The sequence below is a fragment of the Chlorocebus sabaeus genome, chromosome 15 (assembly GCF_047675955.1).
Source record: "Chlorocebus sabaeus isolate Y175 chromosome 15, mChlSab1.0.hap1, whole genome shotgun sequence".
In the NCBI taxonomy this organism is placed as follows: Eukaryota; Metazoa; Chordata; class Mammalia; order Primates; family Cercopithecidae; genus Chlorocebus; species Chlorocebus sabaeus.
In genome coordinates this window covers 85155185-85181251 of record NC_132918.1, presented here as the reverse complement: position 1 = coordinate 85181251, position 26067 = coordinate 85155185, and the positions used below count along the sequence as shown (strand labels likewise).

Here is a 26067-nt window from a genome sequence, read left to right as displayed (position 1 = left end):
TACGGAGGCAAAAAAGGCAAGTTATTTCCGTAATTGTGTTTTCAAGACATTGGAAAATTAATTTTATCATAAGAGAAAGACCTGGATACCGTTAGGAGCTGCTTGGTTGTGAGAATTTGATGACCTTAGGTGAATGCAGATAAGCTCCATGATCCTCCGCATTATGGGATCCTGATTATGTGTACATATTTATTCACCTAATCTTGGAGTATTATGTTCCTTTATCAAATCATGAGTATGATACAATTTTATTTTTTGTTTATAAATGTATGTGTACAATCCCTCTAAAGTGATTTTTCATTCTTTTATTATTCATATTAATGGTAAACACAAGGTAATTATATTCTTACCACTTGATTAAACAACAAGAAAAAAACATTTTAAAAAACCCACCTTTGTTGTCTACAACATTGGCTCTCAATACTCTATGCAAAGCATTCTGCTAAGCTCATCACCTTCACAAATTCATTTATTCCCGTTAAGAATCCTGAGGTTGGGCCAGGCGCGGTGGCTCATGCCTGTAATCTCAGCACTTTGCGAAGCTGAGATGGGCGGATCTTGAGGTCAGGAGATCGAGACCATCCTGGCTAACACGGTGAAACCCCGTCTCTACTAAAATAAATACAAAAAATTAGCCGGGCGCGGTGGCGGCGCCTGTAGTCCCAGCTACTCGGGAGCCTGAGGCAGGAGAATGGCGTGAACCCGGGAGGCGGAGCTTGCAGTGAGCCGAGATCGCGCCACTGCACTCCAGCCTGGGCCACAGAGCGAGACTCCGTCTCAAAAAAAAAAAAAAAAGAATCCTAAGGTTGAAAATACAGTTCAATAGAGGGAATAAATTTTAGTATTCATTAGAATAGTAGGGAGACTATAGTAATAATTTATTGTATATTTCAGTGTAGCTAGAAGAGAGGAATAGTAGTGTTCTTATCATAAAACAGATAAGTGTTTGAGTTGGAGGCTATCCCAATTACCCTGACTTGTGCATATATCAAAATATCACATGTACCTCCAAAATATGTACAACTATGATATATCAATTTTAAACAAGATTTTTTGGGTGGGCATTATTATTAGTCTTTTTTTACAGATGAGGAAACCAAGACTACCTTGTGTGTTTTCACACAATTAGAAGGCAAACTCAGGACTTGCATCCAGGTTCATCTCAAGCTAAGGTCAATGTTTGTTGTTTTGTTGTTGTTGTTGTTTTTTATTTTGTTTTTGAGACAGAATCTTGTTCTGTTACTCAAACTGGAGTGCAGTGGTATGATCTCAGCTCACTGCAACCTCTGTCTACCAGGTTCTGGTGATTCTCTTGCCTCAGCCTCCTGAGTAGCTGGGATTACAGACACTCGCCACCACACCCAGCTAATTTTTATATTTTTAGTAGAGATGCAGTTTCACCCTGTTAGCCAGACTGGTTACAAAATCCTGACCTCAAGTGATCTGCTCACTTTGGCCTTCTAAAATGGTGGGATTACAGGCGTGACCCATTGCGCCCGGCCACAACCTAAGGCCAATTTTTTAACCATGTTTAGCATGCACAGTTGAATACCTTAAGTTTGATGTCTCAGAAAGCCTTAGCTGTTCAGCACACTTTTATACTTCATAAATTATAATTTTGCTAGAATGAGTGGCTGGGTATAATCCTACAGCCCCAGCCCTATGATTGACTCTTCAACTTGTCTGCATTTCATGTTATAACTTAGTTCATATTCTAAAATAGAAGTGGTTAAATTCATCATTCAAAGGTTTTGAGGAAGTTAATGCAATGCAAAACAATAATATGTAGGACTGGCATAGAAACAATGCTGGCATCTGTATCATAGTGCCTCTCCTCTACATTAGAACGATAGTCACTTGTCACTAGTCACTTTGTCTCTCAGGCCTGAAGAGGAGAAAGTGGTGACACTACATGGTAGTCAACGTTTAGAAATCAGACTCATTTTCTTGAAAAAATTTGAAGGTCCTTTCTCTCTTTTCCAAATCATTCTTTTTTCTTTCCATTTGTTTTGCTATTGTAAATAACAAAATTGTTATTTCCTTTCATTTTGTTATTGTAAAGATATACTACATACATACAATTCCATTTAGAAAGGCTTTTTAAAAAATAATCCACTTACTTTGGGGTTGATGGTAACATGAAGCTATCTTGTTTTTGCCCTTAATTATATACCAAAGTAAGGGGCCGGGCGCGGTGGCTCACCCCTGTAATCCTAGCACTTTGGGAGGCCGAGGCGGGTGGATCACGAGGTCAGGAGATCAAGACCATCCTGGCTAACACGGTGAAACTCTATCTCTACCCAAAAAAAAAATACAAAAAAATTAGCCTGGCGTGGTGGCGGGTGCCTGTAGTCTCAGCTACCCGGCAGGCTGAGGCAGGAGAATGGCATGAACCCAGGAGGTGGAGCTTGCAGTGAGCCGAGATCATTCCACTGCACTCCAGCATGGCCGACCGAGCGAGACTCTGTCTCAAAACAAAAAAACAAAACAAACAAACAAAATATATAATACACCACAGTAAGAAAAATAATTCAGATAAGAAAGTCTTAAAGACTTCTAGCTATTTAAGTGCCTAATACTATAATCTCCATTTTATTTCTAGATTTCTATGTGTCCAAGTGCCTTGCATACATGAACTAACAATAATAATAAATATCACAGGACACATACAATCTATTGTTTACAGATTGATACATATTCATCATTTTATTTGATAATTTCTTTAGTTCTATGTAAAGGACAGGAATATTTCTGCTTTTTCTATTATGCAGATGGAGACACTAACAAAGAGAAGAGCCAAGGGTTTGCTCAGAGTATCTGTAAGCATTCGGTATTCTAAGTGTGACTATCAGCCAGAGCTGTTCACACAAACATGGTAATCTAAACTCTGAACTTCTTTTGAAGTAAATTATTGTCTGTGACAGAAAGAAACATCAGCATATTTCTTTTTATTTAATTATGAGGTTCTGGAGGGTTTCTGTGAATTCAACAGATGGGAAAATCATTATTTTTATTTCATTCTCTTTTATTTTTCCACTACAGATGTTGCCATATTTTTTTCTTTTGTTTGTTATTTTTTTATGATTTGCCTCTCAAATTTACAGACACCATCTACAGTTGGGTTTAGAAAAAAATGCTCAAATCTCGGCCGGGCACAGTGGCTCATGCCTGTAATCCCAGCACTTTGGGAGGCCGAGGCAGGCTGAGGTCGGGAGTTCAAGACTAGCCTGACCAACATGGAGAAACCCAATCTCTACTAAAAGTACAAAAAATAGATGCGGTATGGTGGCGCATGCCTGTAATCCCAGCTACTCGGGAGGCTGAGGCAGGAGAATCACTTGTACCTGGGAAGCAGAGGTTATGGTGAGCCAAGGTCACGATATTGCACTCTAGCCTGGCCAACAAGAGCAAAATTCCATCTCAAAAAAAAAAAAAAAAAAGGAAAGAAAGAAAAGAAAAAGCAAAAGAAAAAAATGCTCAAATTTAATTCTCTCCCAGCTCTGCCAACAAGATCAGATACTGTGTGGCCAAAAGTCTTCACACAATAAAGCCTGGCTTACTCTGTAGCCTCAGTGCCCTCTGCTATGCCCGCATCTTGTTATCAACTCCAATCAAATACTGGGATTGCCTGAATGCATCATGCTCACCCATGTATTTGTGATTTTTGTCTGTGCTCTTCCTTTTACCTGTCAGGCCCCTATGCCACCTCTGAACTGATTTTCAAGATTGTACAGCTACTTTCCTTACCCATTTATGCCTTTGAATTGTCATACTATCTTTTATGCCTCTACTATAAGAGAAATATGTAACTTGCCTTTTCCTACTCTATTATAATGACAATGATTCACTGAGTAGTTTTATTGTACAAGCACTGTCCTAAGGACTTTTCATATATTATGTTATTTAAATGATGTATCACAAATCTCTGAAATTGCCATTAATACTCTCCTGCCCCCTTTTATGGATGAGAAAACTGGGCACTGACAGGTTAACTGCTTAGGTCACAGTTAGCAAATGATAGCCAGTATTTAAAGTCAGTTCTATCTGCTTTGAAGCAAAGGCTCTCACCTCTATAATATACAGCCTGAAATCAGAGAATGAAGAAAGGAGACGTTCAATGGCTAATGCATTCCTGTATAACAGTTGCGAGCCCCAGGTGTGGTGTTGGTAGGTACTCCGTTGAGAAGGTGGAAAGGGTGATGCACACTGGGCAGTGTCTCTGTGTTTTGGGACATTAGTGGACTTTCAACTCATAAATATCAGGTATTAAGAAAATAAGGTTTCACGAGCTTTTGGCATATATCTAAAATGATTCTGCCAAATCATAACCTACTGCTAATAAAATTTAAATTGATGTATCATTCATCTGTGCTTACATATACTAACTCAAATCTCACAATACTTCTTTGTGGTAGGTACCATTATGCCCCCAGCTTTACAAATACGGATTATTTATTTATTTATTGAGACAGAGTCTTGCTTTGTCACACAGGCTGGAGTGCAGTGGCATGATCTCGGCTCACTGCCACCTCCACCTCCTGGGTTTAAGTGATTCTCCTGCCTCAGCCTCCTGAGTAGCTGGGATTACAGGAATGCACCACCATACCCAGCTAATTTTTATATTTTTAGTAGAGACAAGGTTTCACCATGTGGGCCAGGCTGGTCTTGAACTCCTGACCTTAGGTGATTTGCCTGCCTCAGCTTCCCAAAGTGCTGGAATTACAGGTGGGAACCACCACACTCAGCTCAAATATGGATTATTAAGTCATAGAGTGTTGATGTCAGAGGTCACATAGCCAGCAAGTGACTGAGCTAGGATTGGAGCATGTGGACTGCAGAGCCTATCCTGTCAACCACTGAGCCTACAGTCTCATGTAAACAGTCCTTTCACCCTCCTGCACTTCCCAGTCAAGGGTTCAAGTGAGCTGTCTGACCATTCTTCCATCCTTAACTAAGAACATTAGGACATACACACGGATTTCTTTGCTACTTCCCTGGAAGAACAAAGTCTTAATGGGAAGGAAGAGAATGATGAGCCTATAAAGAATAAATAAAAAACAAATAAAAAGTTCAGGTATACAATTAGAGCTCAGGGAACTGAGCCTATTTTTTCTTATCTATGAAATTATGAGTGAAGATAAGAACACTACATACCTGTATCCTTTTCCAGTTTGTGAATATATCTGCCATTGGGTCATAGTATGTCTCCCTCATCTCATGGGGCTATCATAGCTTGTTGGTCTCCTTTGCTTGATTAGAGAGTTCCTCATACACACTTCCCTCTAATCAGTTGCCTTTAATCGGTGGTAATGAGTGATGGTTGAAATTGATAATAGTAGAAGACAAAACAACAGATTTCATTTATTGAAATCCAATTAAGTGCTAAATGATTGACGTACATTTTCTTGTTTAATAGTAATCCTACAAGTTTTAATCAAATTCATCATAAATGCAGTAAAAACTGCTAAAATGATCAATTTCATAGCCCTGACTACTGCATTTATCCCTCTTCCAACAAATGTTTATCAAGTGGTTATCAAATGCTAGGCACTGTCCTGAGCACTGAAGATACAAGAAGTAAAAAATAATACAAACAAACAGACATAATTTTTGGATTAGTGGAGCTTACGGTCCAGGGACTTTAAGTGCTGAATAAGTCTCACTCCCTCACCTTATCTACTTCCAAATTTTAGTTCTACTCCATTAGCCCTTGAGAAAGGGGATGGAGAGGATTGAGAGTTGCTACCCATCAATACTTTCATCTCTTGAACTATGTTGAGAGCTATAGGAAGGGCCCTTGATTTATTTGCCTTGGGCTAATTGGAGCAGTTTTGGGTCATGCAACAATTATTCAGTTTAATGATATGTTGCTTCCTCTGGTCTTATACACGCCTCATCAGTTACAATCACTACTCTCTGTGGGTCCCAGGAAGGCTCTGGTACAAGTTGAAATTTGGATGATAAAAGAGAATAAATCCCATTTATATCTTGATAAGAGCTTTGTTCTTAAATGAGTAGTGACTTTTTGACAGGCTTGCGTAGTTGTATCTCTTCCTAAATATATGTCTAAAAACATTTCCTCTGCTTATAGTATAATAATTGTATTAATCGGTATAGCCATTATTGTTACCAAGCCTTTCATCATTCACTGTATCTTCTGAGTCTCACAATAATACTTTGAGTTGAGTATTTATCATCTCCCTTTTACATGATGAGGCAACCAAAGAGGCACTGGGACGTGTCTGATTTCTTCAATAGATAAGAACAATTCTATGCTTGTTGTACTAGATAGTATTCCCATCTCCAGGACAGATTTCAGGCCATTCTTTTGCTGGTTTGTGTGTGTGTCCATGTACATACAAATGTTTGTGTGTAAAAAAGAGAAAGAAGAAGAGAGAGAAAGGGAGCTGGAGACCTAGGAAGGAAGAAAATAAAATCAATTTCAACTGATTTTCCAGGTCTGACTTTAGACGTCAGACCCCTTTGATTACAGGGAAGGTTTTTGGTTGTTTTGGACTGAAGATGAGAGCACAGCCATGGAAAAGAACCAATTGCTACAGATGACTAGGCAGAGAAAATGTTCAGTGTTGCTAGGAGACCAGGTCTGCTGTCAGGCTCAGGAATGAGAACATGTCGGATGGAGGGCACTGGGCTGGAATTTGTGTTTGACATAAGCTATTGAATCATGCATGCCAGTAGGATTAAGTCAGAATCAACTGAAGCTAAAAACAGGAAAGTTTTTCTACCTCTTTTTGGTTTTTCCCTTAAATTTTTTTTCTTTCATGCCTAATGAAAGACTCAGCAGTATATATGTGATGCTTAAAAGTTTTTAGTAACACCCGGAGGCAGATGGTACTGTGTGTGAATCAGCATTCAGAATGAAAAACCCTTTCCTCCAAAAGACTAAGCTGGAGGTGTCTTAACTTGCATGTCATCAGAGTTACTCTGAGGTAGTCAAAATTATTGATAAAATGAATCATCATTACTGAGTTAGAGTCTAGACTTTTTGCAGTGTTTATAAGAGAAGGCTGTGGTATGTCCTTACCTGGACTTGGAAGAACTCATTACTAATCCTTGTTTCCACCAAGCAACCGTGTGGGCGTGGACATGTCATCTTTCTCTAGGAGTCTCCTTTTTCTCAGATGAATGAGGCTAGAATTGTGGGTTATAACACCTCATAAAATATTCAGCTTTGTTTGGTTGTGGGGCCACAGGCAAATATCAACAACCCAGATGTGCCTATATTAATTCTAAGGCACATGGATGCTGGGATCACAAGGCAGACGTAGAGAGGTGGATATGTGGATGAGTGAGCAGGCATTCTCACTGCTGCAACTGTGGTAATAGCCGCCTCATCTGTCCCATCTTCCCCTGATTAAGGTAGCGCTGCACTGTACTGAAGAATTGCCCAGTGTTCCACTTCCTAGAGCCAGCAAAGAACTTCAGGGAATGTACTGGCTTTTGATAGTTTATGGTCACACACATTCTCTTTCTTGTCAAGGTTCCAGGAAGCAGGGAGCACTTGGCCCTCAAAATCTAGAGTGTGCTTCTGCCAAAGCACATAAATATCTCAAAATTAAGGACACTTGTCTTTAATTGTTTCTGTGTGTGTGCATGTGTGTGTGTGTGTGCGTGTGTGTGTGTGTGCATGTGTGTTTGGTGGAGTTTCTTTTTTTTCATATATTAATATGGCTGGAAATCACCACTGCTGACATTGAAGGTTCAGCCCAGGGAGAAACAAACCCAAAGTTCTCCAAAATATATGAACTGAATAGATGAAATGAAATCTGCCCAATTCAGGTCTAATACCTTGCAGAGTGATCATTTGTGTTATCATGAGGAATACAAGACAAAGGTATGCTCAAATTTCCCTAGAGGATTTTTCTGAAAGGTAGTTGATACATCTGCAGAAAAAAATGTTTTAGTGTTGGGAAGTTTACACGTTTCCAAAGTAAAAATTGAATCATGTTATTCCTCTAAAATACAATCTGTAATGAGTCCTCTGTAGGACACAGAGTGTGACAGTCTTCAACTGAGATTCAAGGCTTTCAGGATCTGACCTGACCTATCTTTCAGCCTGATCGCCTACTAATCTTTTTTGGGTACCCTAAGTACATACCAAATGTCTCTTCCACTTCTCTCTTTCTTGATGTTTCTCCCTCTTAATCTCCACATGTCCAAATCCTACCTTTTTTCTGAAGGCACTTCTCCAATGCCATATATTTCGGGAATCTTTCCCTAATCACTGCAGTTTACCAGGAAGCTTTCCCTTCTCAGAAATCCCATGAGATTTTATGTGTACCTATCTCTCTTGGTGCACTTATTCCTCCCCTCCCCTCCCCTCCTCTTTCTTTCTTTCTCCTCTTTCTTTCTCTCTCTCTTTCTTTCTTTCTCCTTTTCTTTCTTTCTCTTTCTTTCTTTCTTTCTTTCTTTCTTTCTTTCTTTCTTTCTTTCTTTCTTTCTTTCTCTCTCTCTCTCTCTCTCTCTCTTTCTTTTTTCTTTCTTCTTTTTTTCCTTTTTTTTTTTTTTTTTGAGATGGAGTTTCCCTTTTGTTGCCCAGGCTGGAGTGCAATGGTGCAATCTTGGCTCACTGCAACCTCCACCTGCCGGGTTCAAGTGGTTCTCCTACCTCAGCCTCCCAGGTAGCTGGGATTACATGCGCCCACCACACTCGGCTAATTTTTTTGTATTTTTAGTAGAGACTAGGTTTCACCATATTGGGCAGGCTGGTCTCGAATTCCTGATCTCAAGGGATCCACCTGCCTTGGCCTCCCAAAGTGCTGGGATTACCGGCGTGAGCCACTGTGCCCGGCTGCACTTTTCTACTTTTCATGACGGTTATTTGTTTCATATCCCAGCCTTTTCTTCACTACTAGGCTGTGAACTGCTTGAGAACAGGATCTCTGTCGGTTTTACCTCTGTATTGGTCATAGCGTCACTCTCATTACATGCTAAAAAGTGAGAGTGGAGTGGATGAATGATAGCTGAGGAGGTGCTGTTGGTGAGATGTTCTTCAGGGCGAATTGAGAGCAGCACAGTGCAAAGTTAGAGAACAAATCCCCTCTGACTAAGAAAAGAAGTTTCAAAAAGAAGTAATCATAGACTGCACTGTACACATTAGCCATGTATTTCATTGATTATCTGTGTATATTTTCTTCTCTGGTGCTTTCAGGTCTTTCTTAATTTTATTTTTATGATCTATTAAAGAGAACTTAGAGGATGCATAAGGAAGTGAGAGAAAAGACATAAAGCAAATTGTTGAAAATCAAAAGACAGATTGGTTAAGAAGATGTTAGATTTACATTCAGTTGTACATGCAACCTCCCTCTCTTTTTACTTTTTCCCCTCTGGTTATAATGAGATGGGACTGGGTCTGTAATAAATATAGCAATTACATTGTGTTATGATAAATTTGGCAATATCTTTTTTTTTTTTTTTTTTACAGTGATCCTTTTGGTGTGAAATTCTACCTTGAGGATCATAGTATTTTATTTTATTTTGTTTAATTATTTTGAGACAGAGTCTCGGTCTGTCACTCAGGCTGGAGTACAATGGTACAATCTTGGCTCACTGCAACCTCCGCCTCCTGGGTTCAAGTGATTCTCTTGCCTCAGCCTCTGGAGTAGCTTGCATTACAGGTGCGTGCCACTGTACCTGGCTACTTTTTTGTATTTTTAATAGAGACCAGGTTTCGTCATGTTGGCCAAGCTGGTCTCGAACTCCTGACCTCAGTGATCCACCCGCCTTGCCCTCCCAAAGTGCTGGAATTACAGACATGAGCCACCGCACCTGGCCAAGAATCATAGTATTTTAGATTTAAATTCACAACTATTGGAATAAATGGGGTCTCAAGATTAAGTTATCCAATCACACTTTACTAATTCAGAAACAAACACTACAAGATCAACTAATTTAGAGTCATATAGCTTGTACATGAAGGCGCAAAGGTAAAATCCAAGTGTCCTAACTTACAGTTTAAGTGTCCTGTCTTTTACTGATGCAAGAGTATTTCTTCATCTAATGACAAATGATTCCTTGCATGATGTGCTTCAATAACTAATCCTTCCTCAAAAAAGTGAACTATCCCCAAAAGCATTACTTGTGAAGTTTTGTTTATCACTTTAAAAATTCAGGCAAAGTTCATACAGCTGCAGACGTGATTCTCCAAACAGCCTTATTTGTAGCTCATTTGAGGTATGGCCTTGGCATAAAAAGAGCAAAAGTCCTTGGTTGCAGTTGAACCATTTCCTTTATTGCAAGCATCTCCTCCTTTAAAAGCGTACATTTATTGAGTGTATATATACCACTGGCTTTGAAATGAAACTCAGTTTGCCATAACTGAGCCTTAGAAATTCTGGCCCTACCATTTATACTCGTCCTATGTTCCTTGATCACGCTGCAGTTTCTAGGCACATTGCTGTCGGCGTCCTTCAGTCATGCCCACCAGAGCTGCTGTGGCAGCCACAGTTCCCAGGCCAAATGACAGGATATACTCTAGGCCGTGGAGGTTAATGACCCTCTTACCATCTGCGCTCAAGCATGCCTGTAACTGATGAGCTCAGAATCGCCTGGAAGTTGAAAACAAGCAGATAGTTTACCATTCTTTTTGAGGAAGAGGGCTTTTATCAGGACTGTGAAGCAGTGGAATGATACTCAAGGCATTGCAACACTTCTTATCTGTAGAACTGAAGAAATGGGATGAGAGATTGGAGTAAATGACCTCTTGGGTTTCCCGCTAGCTTTGCTATGAATCTAAGAAATAACAGTCTGGAGTTACTTGTAATCTTTTTAATTGAAGTATAACATACACACACACACAGAAAAGTACATTGATTATAAATCACAAGGTGAGCAGCCATTTAATGAAGACTATTTAAAATTCCAAATTAGATGTATCTATTCTTTAGTGCCAAATTCTGATAATAAATATTTTTACCACATTGATCACAAACTACTGTTTCTATTACCTGTATATACACAATGTGGCTTTGTTTTGTGATTTTTAAAGTTATATGAATGCAGTTAAAATGGTACAGGAGATATGGTACTCTGATATGAGACTGTTACAATAGTGGTTTAAGAATATTTACTTTTTCTGGGATAATTTATGTTCATGGTAGATAATTTGCAAAATATAGAGAAGCAAAGTATAGATAATAAATCTCAGAAATCAATGTTCAACATCATCATCCAGAACTAATCATCGATAACATTTTCCAGTATAACATTAGAAATGCACATATACCACATGTACATATAAATTTAAACAATATTTGAATTATATTGTGCATGTTGTTTAGTAACTTTTATTAATTAAAAAATATAAAATGATACTTAAAAAATGTTTGAATAGCTGTGGTATAACTGTTATATGAACATATTGGCATCTACTTAATAAATACTGATTTTTAGTTATTTGTGTGCAGTTTTGCACTAATAAATATTGCTTGATGGTCACTGTTGTATCTGATTATTAGATTTATTTTATCACTTTTAAGTACATTCTTAGAAGTAGAATTGCTGGATTAAATAGCAAACACGCTTTAATATATTTGATATATATTGCCAAATCATTCTTTAGGAAGTTGGTACCACTTAATACTCTAAACAGCACTGGGCGAAATTCTCTGATTCCTAGAGCCACTGCCAATGCTCTAAATTACACTTTAAATAAGAGACTTAAAATTTGATGGATTAAAACTTCATCTTGGCTGGGCACGGTGGCTCATGCCTGTAATTCCAGTACTTTGGGAGGCTGAGGCGGGCGGATCACCTAAGGTCAGGAGTTCAAGACCAGTCTGGCCAACATGGTGAAACCCCGTCTCTACTAAAATTCAAAAAATTAGCCAGTCGTGGTGGCGCATGCCTGTAATCCCAGCTACTTAGAAAGCTAAGAAAGGAGAACCCGGGAGGCGGAGCTTGCAGTGAGCCGGGATGGTGCCACTGCACTCCAGCCTGAGCGACAAGAGTGAAACTCTGTCTCAAAAAAAAAAAAAGAACAAAAAAAACTTCATCTTATTTTAATATGCATTTTTTATTATCAATATAAAAAATTTAAATGTTTCTTGTTCATTGCTTATGTCTTTTGTCCATTTTATTGAAGTATTTTTCTTATTGCTATAGGTATACAGGTACTGTTCCCAGTTCATTGTTGTCCTTTCAATTGTTGATCACCTATAATCATAGCTGAGATCAACAGACTTACCAGAGCTAATTTGACGTGAATCCTAGATACGAAAAAAAAGTGTTATTTTTCATCACTCTCAAATGACTGTTTAACATTTGCAACTTTTTCTTTTTGATTTCAATATGTATGCGCCTGGGAAAAACCGATGAACAGCACAATAAGTTGGTTACTATGATCTTTCCTCAAATGGAAAGGAGTAAAACAGCACAATCGTGCTTTTAAATTCTTCATTGGAATAATTTGGAATACGATTAGTTGCCTTATTTTTAACTTTTCTAATACAATTTATAGTAGCTATTAACTAATATTTGCTTAGTGATTAATTTTATTCAGGACTGATATGGAAGCTGATTGGATTTACATGTTCCTAGAGCTATGAGTAGGTTTATCTGATATGCCAGGAAAGAACTTAAATATATTTTAAGTTTTAATTCGATATTTATTCTAGGTGACAGAGTCTTTTTAAGGACTGGCATTGAAAAGTCTATTTATTGTGGCTTATAATAAGACATTTCAAAATTAATGTAGGCCATTTGAAGGGTATTTATTTCAACATTTACCTAGTAAATATTTGGATACTATTAGAGTGACTGAAGCAAACCATAATAGCTAAAGTCAGTGTCACAGGGATTTGCTTAGTTCATCAGTTTCAATGCAAAAATGTCATCCTGTAACATGATGGTATTTATTGAGAAAATTAGATATTTCACATTTGATGGATATCTTAGAAACTAGTGGAAAATGTTTTATAATCCAGAAAAAACCTAAAATTATTTTACTCATTAAATTTGTTCTAATAAATTGTTTTCCCTCATCTAATTTATTCTGCTTTAAGTCATTTAAAAAGACTGTGTGCAGCCTACATGTAATATGATTATGATGTTCTGGTCGGGTCAGCTAAAAGAACAACATTTTTTCTCAATTCACAGGAGTTAATGAAGTGTGAGCAATGCATAAGCGTGAAAACTGAAGCTGTAGCAAGGGGCTGGAATTTAAGGCAAGTTTGAGGTAATGGAAATTCCCATTTCAGGCAGACAATGTGTTGTTTAAAGAGAGCTTTTTTGAGAATACTGGCTGTTAATATGGATTGTTAGTAATAAGAATTTTAATGTGAGAAGGGGAATTGGCTACATATAGATAGTCAAGTTTTTTGTCTTGTAAGTTGTTTCCTCTTTGATGTAGCTGTGACCACTCCCTCCTTGGACAGTGTGCTCTTGATTACAGCACTATGATTAGAATGCTGGAAAAGATGAGAGGAAGCTTCATGGCTAGATGACCCTGGATACCCTCATGAAGGACACTTTCACATTTTTATGACTTCAGGAACTCACTTGATATTCCTGTGATTCAGTTACCCCAAATGCAAGGCAAGAAAGTTGAACTCGATGCTTACTAGAACCCCTTCTATATCTTCCTATGTGCTATGACTTCTAAGAAAACAAGATAGATCAGATGAGGATAATCCTATCCTCTTACCACCAATTCCACCAATGCACTTAGCCAAAATATGCTTCTCTTCCTCTCTCAATAGTAATAATAATAGCAATAACAATAATAATAAATCTCTATGTGATATCAACACAAGTTAAACATTTTTGACTAAATCTCTGAATCTGACCTATTTCCTCTATCCTTTATAAGAACTTCATGCTTGTAATTATCCTTTTTTTCTGTTTTCTTGTGTCATCAGTTTCTCCATAGCCACCACATGATTGACATCAGCACAACCTTAATGCACCTGTCTTAAAACAAGTAAACCACCTTTCATCTCACTTCTCTGTTACAACTTAAAAATAAGAGAGAAAAAAAAAAAAACTTGCCTACTCTTGCTGGCTTTACCTGCTGGCTGACTTTCTCCCAGTTTTCTCCACAATCCATGCTAATTGGATTTCCATCTACACCACTGCTCTGAAATGTCACTCATAAATGTTTCCAGTTGTCTACCCCTTGCTAGAGCCAATGGTCAGTTACTGGCCATCAGCTTTCTTGGCCTGTTAGCACTATTTCACTTTCATGACCTTGCATCTTGAAACCTTTTCTTCTCTGGACATTTCTTCCCATCCTCGCTAGATTTCCTTCTATTTAACTGGACATTTTCTCTCTATTTGTTTGTTGATTCTTCTACTGGTCATCTGAAAGTTGGTGTGCTTCAGCATTTTGGTTGCTAAATATATGGGTAGAATTTTAACACACAGAGATAAAGATGAGGAGGACTGGGAAAAGAAGAAAAGGTAAACATGCTATAAATTTTACAGAGAAGTTCTGTTTGGCTGGAGAGGAGATTCATTTATGGGAGAAGTTTAAAATATCCCATCAAATATATAAGATTTACTCTGAGACTAGGAGATTTCTAGGGACTGTGAACCTTCAATTGTTTTCTAGTCCTGAAATCAGTGAAATGTCAAAGGATGCTTACTTAGTGGGGTTGGGAAGTTAACTAGGCCTCATATTGAAGGCAGCAATATCCTTTTATTGGAAACCCAAGTCTTAGCAATGTCCCAGTAGAGAAACCAAGACTGTGTCATCATAGACTTTTGCTTTGTGGTATAGTTTATTCAGAAGACACTGTAGGGTCTGGAGCTGAGCCTCTAGATATTTAATCCTTAATTACCTGAGTATTTATTGAACTTTACCATGTGAAAGGCACAGATAGGTGAGGCTATCTTGGATTAATATACCAGAATTTTTGTTAGAATGAACTAAGGTGCCACCTATGAAAATACTGACCTCACTCATATAAAACATTTTTTTCCATGGTTTTTCAGTATACTACCAAACATGGGATGGTATCGATAGCAAAAGTTTAGTTGGTTTTAATAGGATATTAAATGTGATTGTTCTCTTTTTTGTATTTGCAATTTTTTTTGTAAAAGTCTCATAAATTATATATTGGTTTGAATTTCTTGGGTGCAAAAGCATCTATATGTAGGGAGGCTGAAAATTATTGCCAAAGAAGAAAACACGTTATGTAGATCAGCAAATAGCTGTTGTTTTACTGAGAACAATTGGTGACTCTTTTAAGTGATAAGCCTTCTCGCTCAGGAAATCGCAACTTCAGCTTTTATGAAACAGCTCTGTCTACTCGTCCATCTTCATCCAGGAATGAACTGGGCAAGCCGTAGTTTTTCAAAGAAAACAAATCTCCTACATAGACTTTCTCTATCTATTCCTGCCAGCTCCTTAGTAACTGTTCAGTTTTGATATCACTGAAGATTTAGAGTAAGCCTAATTTACCAAATCTAGCAGTTTTAAGACTCAATAACTTTTGTGGGAGACAAAGGGTGTGGGGTAACTTCCCATAAACATATGTATGCGTCCAGGGGGCTGAGTCCACCCTCATGTGACCAGACCGCTTGGCCACTTATAGAGTGGCTGTCGAGGTTAAGGTATCAGGAATCTAGTAATATTTCAGAGGATGGGACAAGGTAGATTTCCCAACCTTCTTTTAGTACTTGTTACTTAGCTATTGTTTTTCATTATAATTATTGTTGAAATTCAACCAGATTGATTTTCTTTTGAAGATCCTTTCAAATGTTTGGTAACAATGTATTCTCTTTAAATGTTTTGAGAAAATTGTAAGTGATTTATAAGATTTGTCTTAGAAAATTTTTATAAACAATGTAACTCAGACATGAGATTGTGCTATCCCATTCATCTTAAACTTTCTTGATTTGAAAAAAATTAAATAAACATTTTAGGCATAAATTTGACTTAAAATTCAATCAAAAATATTGTATATTTTATTGTTATATGAAACATCTAACTCATGCTATTTGTGGATGAAGCCTAATTTTTATATTTAAATGGCTATAACTATGTACATTTTTTTCTTAGGTCTTCTTTTCAAATTCATTTTTCAGCATAAATACTGAGATGCTGATGCATATAACTTGTACTTGGATTTATTATGTAAATAATGAAATGCAATATTTTTTCTTTTTATTGGATTCCAGATATAGAGAAATAATTTTTGTATACTTAAGAATAAAGTATTTATGAAAGATTTCATAAATAATTTTAAAACTTTTTAACAAACCCTTAAGAGGAGAAGAAGAATCGGAAGTATATGCTCAGTAGGTAAATGTGCCAGCACCATATGTAGAATTTTATGGCTGGAGGGGAGGTGAACAGGAGATTCATTTTAAATTAATATATCAGAGAGTGACACAGAATCACTAGTTATTCAAAAGAAAAACTCTAGAGAAATTGAGATAACATAGAATGGTAGCATTTCTCTGAGAATTTGTCATAGGGAGTTTTTGAGTGACTAATTCTTGTTTTTTTTTTTTGGGGGGGTGTCTGAGGGAAATAATTAGGAAAAGGGGTATGCAGGTCATGCAAGGATTTGTCTCTTTGCTTCTGTGGAAGAAACATGGAGCTCAAGTTCCTAGTACAGGAAGACTGCTCGATAATTCATATTCCTCCCACTTCCTCCTTCCCCTTTCTCTTCCTTCACTTTTTATTTAGTAAATATTTCTTGAATACCTTGAGCCTGAAAGATGGATGAGACTCAAATCATATCTGCAAAAATCTATGAATCTGATAGTAAAGACATCTACAAAAATACACAAATAATAGGTAAATGTAAGAATAGGGCTGAGTGTGGTGGCTCACACCGATAATCCCAGCACTTTGGGAGGCCAAGGCAGGAGGATAACTTGAGTCCAAGAGTTTGAGACCAGGCTGGGCAACAAAACAAGACCCCATCTCTACAAAAAAAAAAAAAAAAATTAAAAAAGAATAAACTATGTTTGAATATAGTGGAGAGAATTCTTGTTCATCTAGTAACTGTCAAAGAAGGCTTTACCCAGGAAGTGACATTTGAGCTGGAACTGGAAAGGTGGAAGGAGAAGACATTCTGGGCAGGAGGAACAACGTGAACAAAAGCACAGATGAGGGGTTCTCTGGTTTTTTCAGGGAGCCATGAATAGACAGGGCTGGAGCTCTGGGTTGGAGTCTGATTATTGACGATGACATATTAAGAAATTTGGACTATAGATAGTAAGTCCCAAATTATTTTAAGTAGAGGGATTTCATTATCAGATTTTTTTCATAAACTGTTTTGATATTGCATTCTTTTTTATTTTATTTTTTCCATCGGATTTTGGGGAACAGGTGGTGTTTGGTTACATGGGTAATTTCTTTAGTGGTGATTTGTGAGATTTTGGTGCAACCATCACCTGAGCAGTGTACACTGAACCCAATTTGTAGTCTTTTATCCCTTAACCCCCTTCCTGTCCTTTCCCCCTGAGTCCCTAAAGTTTATTGTGTCGTCCTTATGCCTTTGCATCCTCATAGCTTAGCTCCCACTTATGAGTGAGAACCTGCAATGTTTTGCTTTCCATTCCTGAGTTACTTCTCTTAGAATAGTAGTCTCCAGTCCCGTACAGGTTGGTGTGAATGCCATGAATTCATTCCTTTTGATGGCTGAGTAGCATTCCATCATATATATATGTATGTGATATAAACTGTGTGAATAAACTGTGAGATATATATATGTATGTGTATATATACATATATATATATATATATATATATCACAGTTTATCTATTCATTGATTGATGGGCATTTGGATTGGTTCCAACTCTCTCAGACCACAGTGGAATAAAACTGGAAATCAAACTGGAATCAAACTGGAACCTTCAAAATCGTGCAAATACATGGAAATTAAATAACACACTCCTGAATGATCATTGGGCCAACAATGAAATCAAGATGGAAATTAAAAAATTCTTCCACCTGAACGACAATAGTGACACAGCCTATGAAAATCTCTGGGATACATAAAAGGTGGTGCTAAGGGGAAAGTTCATAGCCTTAAATGTCTACATCAAAAAGTGTTTCATAAACTTTTATAAATTATAGATTATTGGAGGGGAGATTGACAAAAGACCAAATAGGAGGCTATTGCAGTAGCCCAGAATGACTTACTTATATCTTGGTAACAGAGGCAGATATGATGACCAAATACGTGTAGGACATTTCATATAATTAAGGAAATAAGTCAAACAAAATAAGTCAAACAATATTTTTTTGAATCCTATATTGACTAAGAATTTGGCTAGAGAGAGTCTTCAGTTAGAAAGTAATTCTATAGGAGCAGGTACTGAAAAAAAAATCTGTATGTCATTGCTGATGAACAGAATACTGACTGTTGTAAAAGAGAAACTCCTAAATCTCAGTGGCTTAAAACAATAAAAGTTATTTCACATACAAAGTTCAAGAGGTGTTGGGTGATGGGGAGGAGTACTCTTCCTCTGACATATTCAATAAATGGCTTCAAAATCCTCCTGGGTATTGACATTGGTCAGCCAGTTGATAGATAAGGGAAGAGAGGGAGGGTAATGGATTCCATGGAAGGTTTTTATGGGCCAAGGCTGGGAATGGCATGTATCACCTGCATCCATATTCTCATATATAACTCAGTCTTCTGGCCACATTAATGCAAAAGGACTGGACAATATTGTCTCACTTTTTGCCCAGGATGACAGGGAAGCCAGTTTAGTGAACAACTAGACAGACTCTGAAATGCTGTCGTTGCCTTGGGGAGACTCAGTTTTTCAATGGAGACAGTGCTCTCCTGGAGACCTTGGACATCAGTGCCTTCTGGCACAAGCAGTTTTTAGGCAGGGAGTCCTCCAGTTACGGAGAGCCAGCCTACCAGAAAGCAAGAGCCCAAACTCTTTACACAACAACAGGCTTTTCCTAGAAGATGGAATTAGCTGAACAGCCCCTGCAGTCTACTGTTTGTGCTTAACGAACCTGCTTTACATTTTGATTTTGTTGTATATCAGAAGACTTGCTGACATAAAACAAGTCGTATCTTATAGCCTCTGATATGTCCTGTTACTTCCTGCTGCCAGGAAAATGCTTAAGATCGCGTATTAATTTAGAAGGGATTTTCAAAACTATATGGAGTGACTCAAATTTTATATTTTTCAAATATAGACATCTTTGTTATTATAAATATATACATTTAGACTGTTACTTCAGTGAAGCCTGGAAGTATACCAATTTTTGCTCTCCACTTGTCCCTGGTGCCTCAAAGAGCATCTGGCATACCATTGTCTCAATAAAAATAGGCTACATATATACATATATATGTGAATGCAAAAGACTGGAAATGTACTTCAGATGTTATTTAAATATAGCTTAAGTTACAAAATATCCCCTTGCTTAAACCTGTCAACTTCAGATTCAGAAGATTCATGCCCTGATGAGATTTACTGAGCAGCTATCAGCCTAGCCCTTCCAGCACAGCCCTATTTGTTGACTCACTGCCTAGGAAGGATCAGAAACAAAATTACCGAAGTGTAGCCAAGAATTGAGTTATTAAGAATATTTATTCTGGCTGGGTTCAGTGACTCATGTCTATAATCCCAGCACTTTGGGAGGCCGAGGTTGGAGAATCACTTGAGCTCAAGATTTCAAGACCTGAGCAACAAGAGTTCACCCTGGGCAACATAGCAAGGCCTCTTCTCTACTAAAAAAAAAAAAAAAAAAGTTAGGTGTGGTGGTCACAGTTACTTGCGAGGCTGAGGCAGGAGGATCACTTCAGCCTGGGAAGCCAAGACTACAGTGAGCTATGATTGCCCTACTATTATACTCCAGCCTGGGTAACAGCAAGACCCTGTCTCAAAAAAAAAAAAAAAAAAAAGTTTATTCTAAAATGGTTTTTAAAAATGTTTGTTTAAATTTAAATGCTTAAATAGATATATAGTGAAGTATAAATATTCTCAAATCTAACTCATGGTGAAAAGAGCAAGGAGCCTCTTCAAATTCATTTCTTGCAGAAAGTAAAAAATTGACAGCTCTCTCTAAAGCCTCTGCCCGTCTCCTCCCAATCCTTTTCTGCATATCCTGAGGTAGCAGCTTACATCTCAGAGGCAGCTCGGAGGTCTCTAATGGTCACCATACAGGCCTCACTCACTCCAAAAATAAACATTATAGTTACAACCACCACCACAGTGGGTGTGAAGAGACTTTGACACATTTATATGTCACAGAACATTAAGGGTGGAAATTGTATTGAAGCACTGTTATTTGAATCTCTAACAAAGCACACACCTGGTATTTCATAACACATTAATCATGCAAAGGGAAGCTTTGAAACTTAAAAAATGGAAGTCTGAAAGCAACTGCAGATAGGAGTTTTAAAAATAACTTTCGTACCAAGCAGTGTCTGATGTGGCTGTCCTATTTAAAGAGAACCATGAGTACTGTCTGTAATGCAGTAGCCAAATGTATTGACCAGAGCAAAAGTTTAGCAAAATGCCTTTTTCCCAAGAACATTTGCTTTTGCCTGCGGAATGCTGACAAGCAGGATGCTGTGCTCAGGCATGGAAATGATTAATACTGTCTCTTCATGTCAGATTACTGATCACATTTTAATAATCCACAGCCCTTCCTGTCTGCAGACTATCCAGCACTAACTAACTAGAAGCAGCTTATCGTTTACCAGTAGTTGCGCTCACCCCATGGCACCATTTTCATAGATTATGAAGCCATTGGTTAAAAAGTAGAACTAAATTTAAATTAAAACGTCTCAGGAGCCATTTGTTGGGGAATGTGGTTTGGACCCAAATACACTGACTTAATAGAAGAATAGCTTTATATAACTTCTCTGATTTCATCTTAATGATGAAAGCTCAAAGCTAATCATAAACAAAATTATTCAATAGAATTTGCTCGTGGCCCTCAACTACTGCCTGCTCCACACTCCTGCTCCCAATTCTGGTGTTATCCCATTCTGGTATTCTGGTATATTCTTTTCCCACCAGTTCATTCTGCCAGGGTCTTGCTTCCTGTTCAAGTCCTTGGTGATGGTTAGGGGATGGAGTTTGTAAATGTGAGGTTGTATAGGTGGGGAATAAAGTTAGCTCACTGATGCAAGATACTATTATTAACTCCATTTCACAGAAGAGAAAACCAAGCCAGAGAGATTGAGTAACTTGCCCAAGGTTATGTCACTAGTTAGAAGGAAAGCTGGGATTCCAACAAAGGAAGTCTGGGTTTATTTCAAAATGCTTATACCTAATAATAGTGCCAGGCTTATTATTAATCAGTAAGTATTCATGGGACACCGATTAAGTCCACGACTTACAAGTGTGCATATTCTACATTTAGTGATAGAGCAGTGGGTAATGTATGGGCCACAGTTTTAGTTATTAGAGCTAGTTCTTAAAAGTGAAAAATTATTTATTTATTCAATTTGAATTTGTTAAATGGGGATATTCTGTGCAAGGAACTTTGAGACTAGAGCATTAAATAAATGATGCTTGCATCAAGGATTGTATTAGGAGGAGATTTGTCATATACATTAGTTTATGATATAGGGCACAGAATCAGGAGGTGCCAAAAGACAGGTAATTATAAGGATCCATGGATACAGGGGGAAAGATTAGGGTTGAAGTAAATAAGGAAGGGTTTCAGAGCAAAGAGATAGTATTGCAGTTTAATTTTGAAGGATGGATAGCATATGAACACAATTGATATAAAATGACTGTGATTAAGGGTTAAGAAGGCTATGGGAGAATCTTAGAGGAAAGAGTTTAATTCTCTTTGATTTTGCCTGTTGAAGGGTAGAGGTAAGCTGAGGTTGGAAAAGTAAGTTAGCATATCATGGAGGACCTTGAGGAGAAAGAAAATCCAACTACCATGTATTAAGTACCTAATATATGCCAGGCATTTTATATACTTTTCTCATGTAATTCTCACAACCACAAATGGTAGTTGTGTTTTGTGTTCCACCAAGAAAAAAACAAAAGCCTGGACAGACTGAGGAACTTTCTCAAAGTCATTTAGTAATCCACTAGGATTTGAATTCTTGCTTGTGTGGATCCTAGCATCTGTTCTTTCCATTTCATCATGACCTCTTTTATTTGAAGGCGGTAAGAAGCCCTTAAAGACTTCTTAGGGTAGTACATGGTATCTGGCACCAATTTGCCTGAGTTAGAAGGAGGCAAGACTAAGGGATATGAGTGTCCTTAGTAGGAAACAGGCAGGTGAATGAAGAGTAAGAAATCATCTTCGGGACATGGCAGAAATGAACACTAAAAGGTGTAATACTATTTAGATTTTGTAGTATAGTAGGAGGTATTGTTAAACACAAACTGGGTAAACTGTTTTTAACTCTGAAGTCTGTGGTTGAACCTACTTTCCTGTCATCTAGCTGCCAGTCTTTGTAATTCTGGAACCTTCCTTGAGCCATTTTTATCACTTTCACCTTCACATGAGGGTTTGCATTAAAAACAGAACCATATTGCACTAAATAAAATCCACTCACAGCTCCTGGCATCAATCTTTCAGTGGAATGTGTGTCTTTATGGATGTCAGTTTTACCTCCTTTGGGATTCCAATGGAGTTAATTCCCAAACACAGAACAGTATTTAAATGCTCTCCTAAGGTCCAGAGGAAATAAAATGAAGGAGCTATTCTCAGGCAATTGTGGAGCAAGTAAGGAGGATGAAGAGTGGAGGAAGAAGGTGTTTTAGTTTTGTTTTTAATTCCAGTTCAATTTTACCTTGTATATCCCTCTATAGTCAGAAACAATGGAATGTCCTAGAGTCCTTTAGTGAAGAATGAAGCAAAATGAGAAATTAGTAAATGAGTGTAGTGTACATTATCGGGGTGATGGAATAGCCTAGAAACCCTGACTTCACCACTAAGCAATCTACACATAACAAAAGTGTACATGTACCCTGTAAATTTGTACAAATAAAAAAATAAAATAAATAAAGCAGGCTCTCAGTGTTCCATAAAGGTCATCAAAATAAAGCAAACCATGTAGTGGTTCCTGCCATTTCTATACTCCCCTTCCCTATATTTTTAGCATGTTAGTACCTGGATTTTGATTTACAATCAATTTTTTATTCTTAGAAGTTCTTTTAAGCATCTTTATCCATTACGAGACAGTGGAACAAAATAGCACCAAATTATAATTTGATGTGAAATCTTTGCTCTTCCCTTGGAGATATATATACTTCATTTGAGTAAGTAGAGATCATAGGCTAAATTAGGCCATTGTGGCCAAGATACAGTGCATCATCCAATTACATAAAAACAGAGTGCTTGATTGAAAGCACTGATAACTATTAAAAAATACAAAATTGGAATTAGAGGAATTGAAGGGAAACCACTTTCAGGAGTCACTGACTATTTAAAATATCCAGGAAATTTTCCTCTTAAGTCTGGCTTGGCATTCATGATTCTTCTAATTCCCAGAAAATTAATATGTGAACTTGAACAGATTTTGTGTTCACTTGTAACCTCCAGAAAATTGGCGGACTTGGAAGCTGAATGCATTATAAGCTTCCTTACACATCTCCAACCTAGGTTTAAAATAGATGCTGTGCATTAGGATTTAGCCAAATACTTCATTAGTAGTGGCAAATATTGTATTTTTCTGTGACTACTCCAAAGCAGTGAATTTCAACAAATTGGGCGCTTCATCTGCTTCAGGACTAACACTGTCAGCTATTTGTTCTAAAACCTGGGTATTTTTCAGGCATTGGATTAGTCTTAAGAAAAATGTTTTCATCAAAAGGTTCTAAATTCTTACATTAAGTGTCTTAGATAAAGCCATTTTTAGAAGAAAATTCTTGATGTTGGCAAAAGGCAGATATCTGGGAAAATTTCCTGTCTTCTCTCCTAAAACTGGAACTATACTCATTAGAGTGTCCCAATGTAATGTACTTCATTCATATGGTACCATGTGACTTTGCAAAATCTCAGACGATGAGCAGGAATCTTCATTTCCAAAGTGTAAAAACCAAGAAGTTAGTCAGACTTGTGAACAAGAAGACACTGTGGAGAGTGGTTAAGGCTCTTGCAGGACACTAAAAAAAGATCAAGAATATGTTTGGTTTTGTCCCCTAGCCAGCATTCAGTATTTCTTTCATATCCTAAAGATGCTACCAGGATAAGGAGGCCAATATTAGTGGCAACTGGTGGCAAGTGTTGGAGGGGTGGGTGGCAGAGGCAGTGAAGGTGAATGATGCTGGCAGTGGAGGAAAGCAGTGAAGTAGGAATAATGACAAATAGGAAAATGTCACTTTTTCCAATTCTGGTAGTTCAGAGCTTTCTTATTCCCTTAGTTTTTGCTCCTTTCACCATGACACTATGGCTGGAGATGCAGGAAGGAAAAGGATCCTCATGACTAAAACAAGTGACCTTTCCAATTTTCCATTCTCCAGTGTTGTATGACAATTCTGTGCTTTTGATACTTCTTGGTGCAGCTGTGCTGGGAGTCTCTTACTCATGAGACTATCTTCCTGGAATACAGTTACCGAACACATACTGACCACCTCCTGTCTGCATCAGTTATTAAAACACAGAGCTGCTACTCAAGGAACTCCCCATCAGTAGGGGAGACAGATATGAAGACAGATAATTATACTAACATGGCACAGGTTGGGGGAAGTAGGGGAATGCCTACAGGGCTATAGAAGTGTAAGGTAGGAAGCTGCTGCAGCCTCACCAACTGCCGTGAAGCAGGGACTGCCTGTCTTGAGTCTGCATCCTCTGTGTAGCCCAGCCTTTGTGCAAAGGAAGTCCTGGGTATCAGAAAATGATCGAGAAAGGGGATTATCAAAGCAGAGCTTTAACAACTGAATGTACAATGTTGGTAGCTAATAAGAATGCCCTCCTTCCCCAAGCCACTAAGCTAAAAGGATAGCAGGGAAAGAAGGAAGCCATTGTGTTTCGCTGTAAAGTCTCTTCAGCAAAAATCAGTTGTTTTCTCTCTGAACTAAATCTGGCCTTTGTTTAGTGAGTTTCCTTTGTGTGTGTGCCTTCTGGAGTCTTTTCCCAGCATCCTTTTATTATCAGGGACAGAACACTGCGACCTTTTGCGCAGGGTTAAAATAACAGCAGTAGCTCAAGTGAAGGTTGAATTTTGCTGACCGTTTTACATCCTCTCTGTAACTTGCTGTCTTCATCAGCAAAGCAGGTCGCCCTTCTACCCACAGCTTCCAGTAATGTTGAAGCTGTCAAGGCAATTAAGTCTTTTTACCCTTTTAAGTTGATGTAACATTTTACCCTTTCCATTCCTGGACATCTACTCACTCCCACTCTGTTACCAAATTGTTTCTAGCATTCCTGGGATCATTTACTCCCCATTCCATTTTCCAACTTTGACCCATATTTGAAACTTCAAGAGTTTAACCCATTGTAGTTCCTATGGCTTCCGTAGTTTTCGCCTTGTTTTAGGACAGGAATGAATACTTTTATTCCTTGGGGGCAGGGATAGGTATCATCAATAACTGGTATCTTCACTGTGAGGCGAATAAATTGATCTATAGGAAACTTGATAAATGCTACTTACACAAGAGAGGGTAGCTTATCCCCATCTTATTGAAAAAAAACTAGGACTTCAAGCCAATTAACAGATACGGACTAAAATCTGCGTTCAAGGCATTTTGCTAGCCCCTTAGGGATATGTGTTAAGGAATATATATTCATATATATTCTCCTAAATTATATTAAGTCAGGAATGACTGAGGTGATATTGGAATTTTCCATCCTCTTCCTCACAGTTTTATTTATTTATTTTTTGGTGTTAGGGAGGCCCTTTCAATCCTGTTTTTTATTTGCCCCAGCTATTCCTCCATTTCTAATATTCCCATCTTTCACAAATAGACCCAGATTCTTTTTCTCATTAATGGGTACTTCAAGTTGAAGGTCAGCTATGCCTTAGTTTGGGGAGTGACTGAGGAAGAGAGGGAAGAAGGAAGAGAAACTCAAGAAGGAACCTCACCTATCTTCCTTACACTCTGAAAATAGATTCCTACTGCTGAATACCTTACCGATACCTTCATCTTTCCTTTCACTCCCATGTTTCGATGGAAAAATGCTCTTAGTAGCCAGAGTTTGGGTTTTT

The 26067-nt window shown here is 37.8% G+C and overlaps 1 protein-coding gene across 3 annotated transcripts in view; it reads left to right on the top strand.

Annotated features, from left to right (window-relative positions):
- P3H2 (prolyl 3-hydroxylase 2) overlaps positions 1-26067 on the top strand; it is a 164330-nt gene that overhangs the window by 37263 nt on the left and 101000 nt on the right. The window contains exon 1 of one of the 3 annotated variants that reach the window (XM_073023751.1): positions 13177-13195. The exons of the other annotated variants lie outside the window; for them this stretch is intronic. The gene's annotated coding sequence lies outside the window, so the exon portion shown is untranslated. Of the gene's footprint in view, positions 1-13176; positions 13196-26067 lie in introns of those variants that run through there. 3 annotated transcript variants of the gene reach the window in all.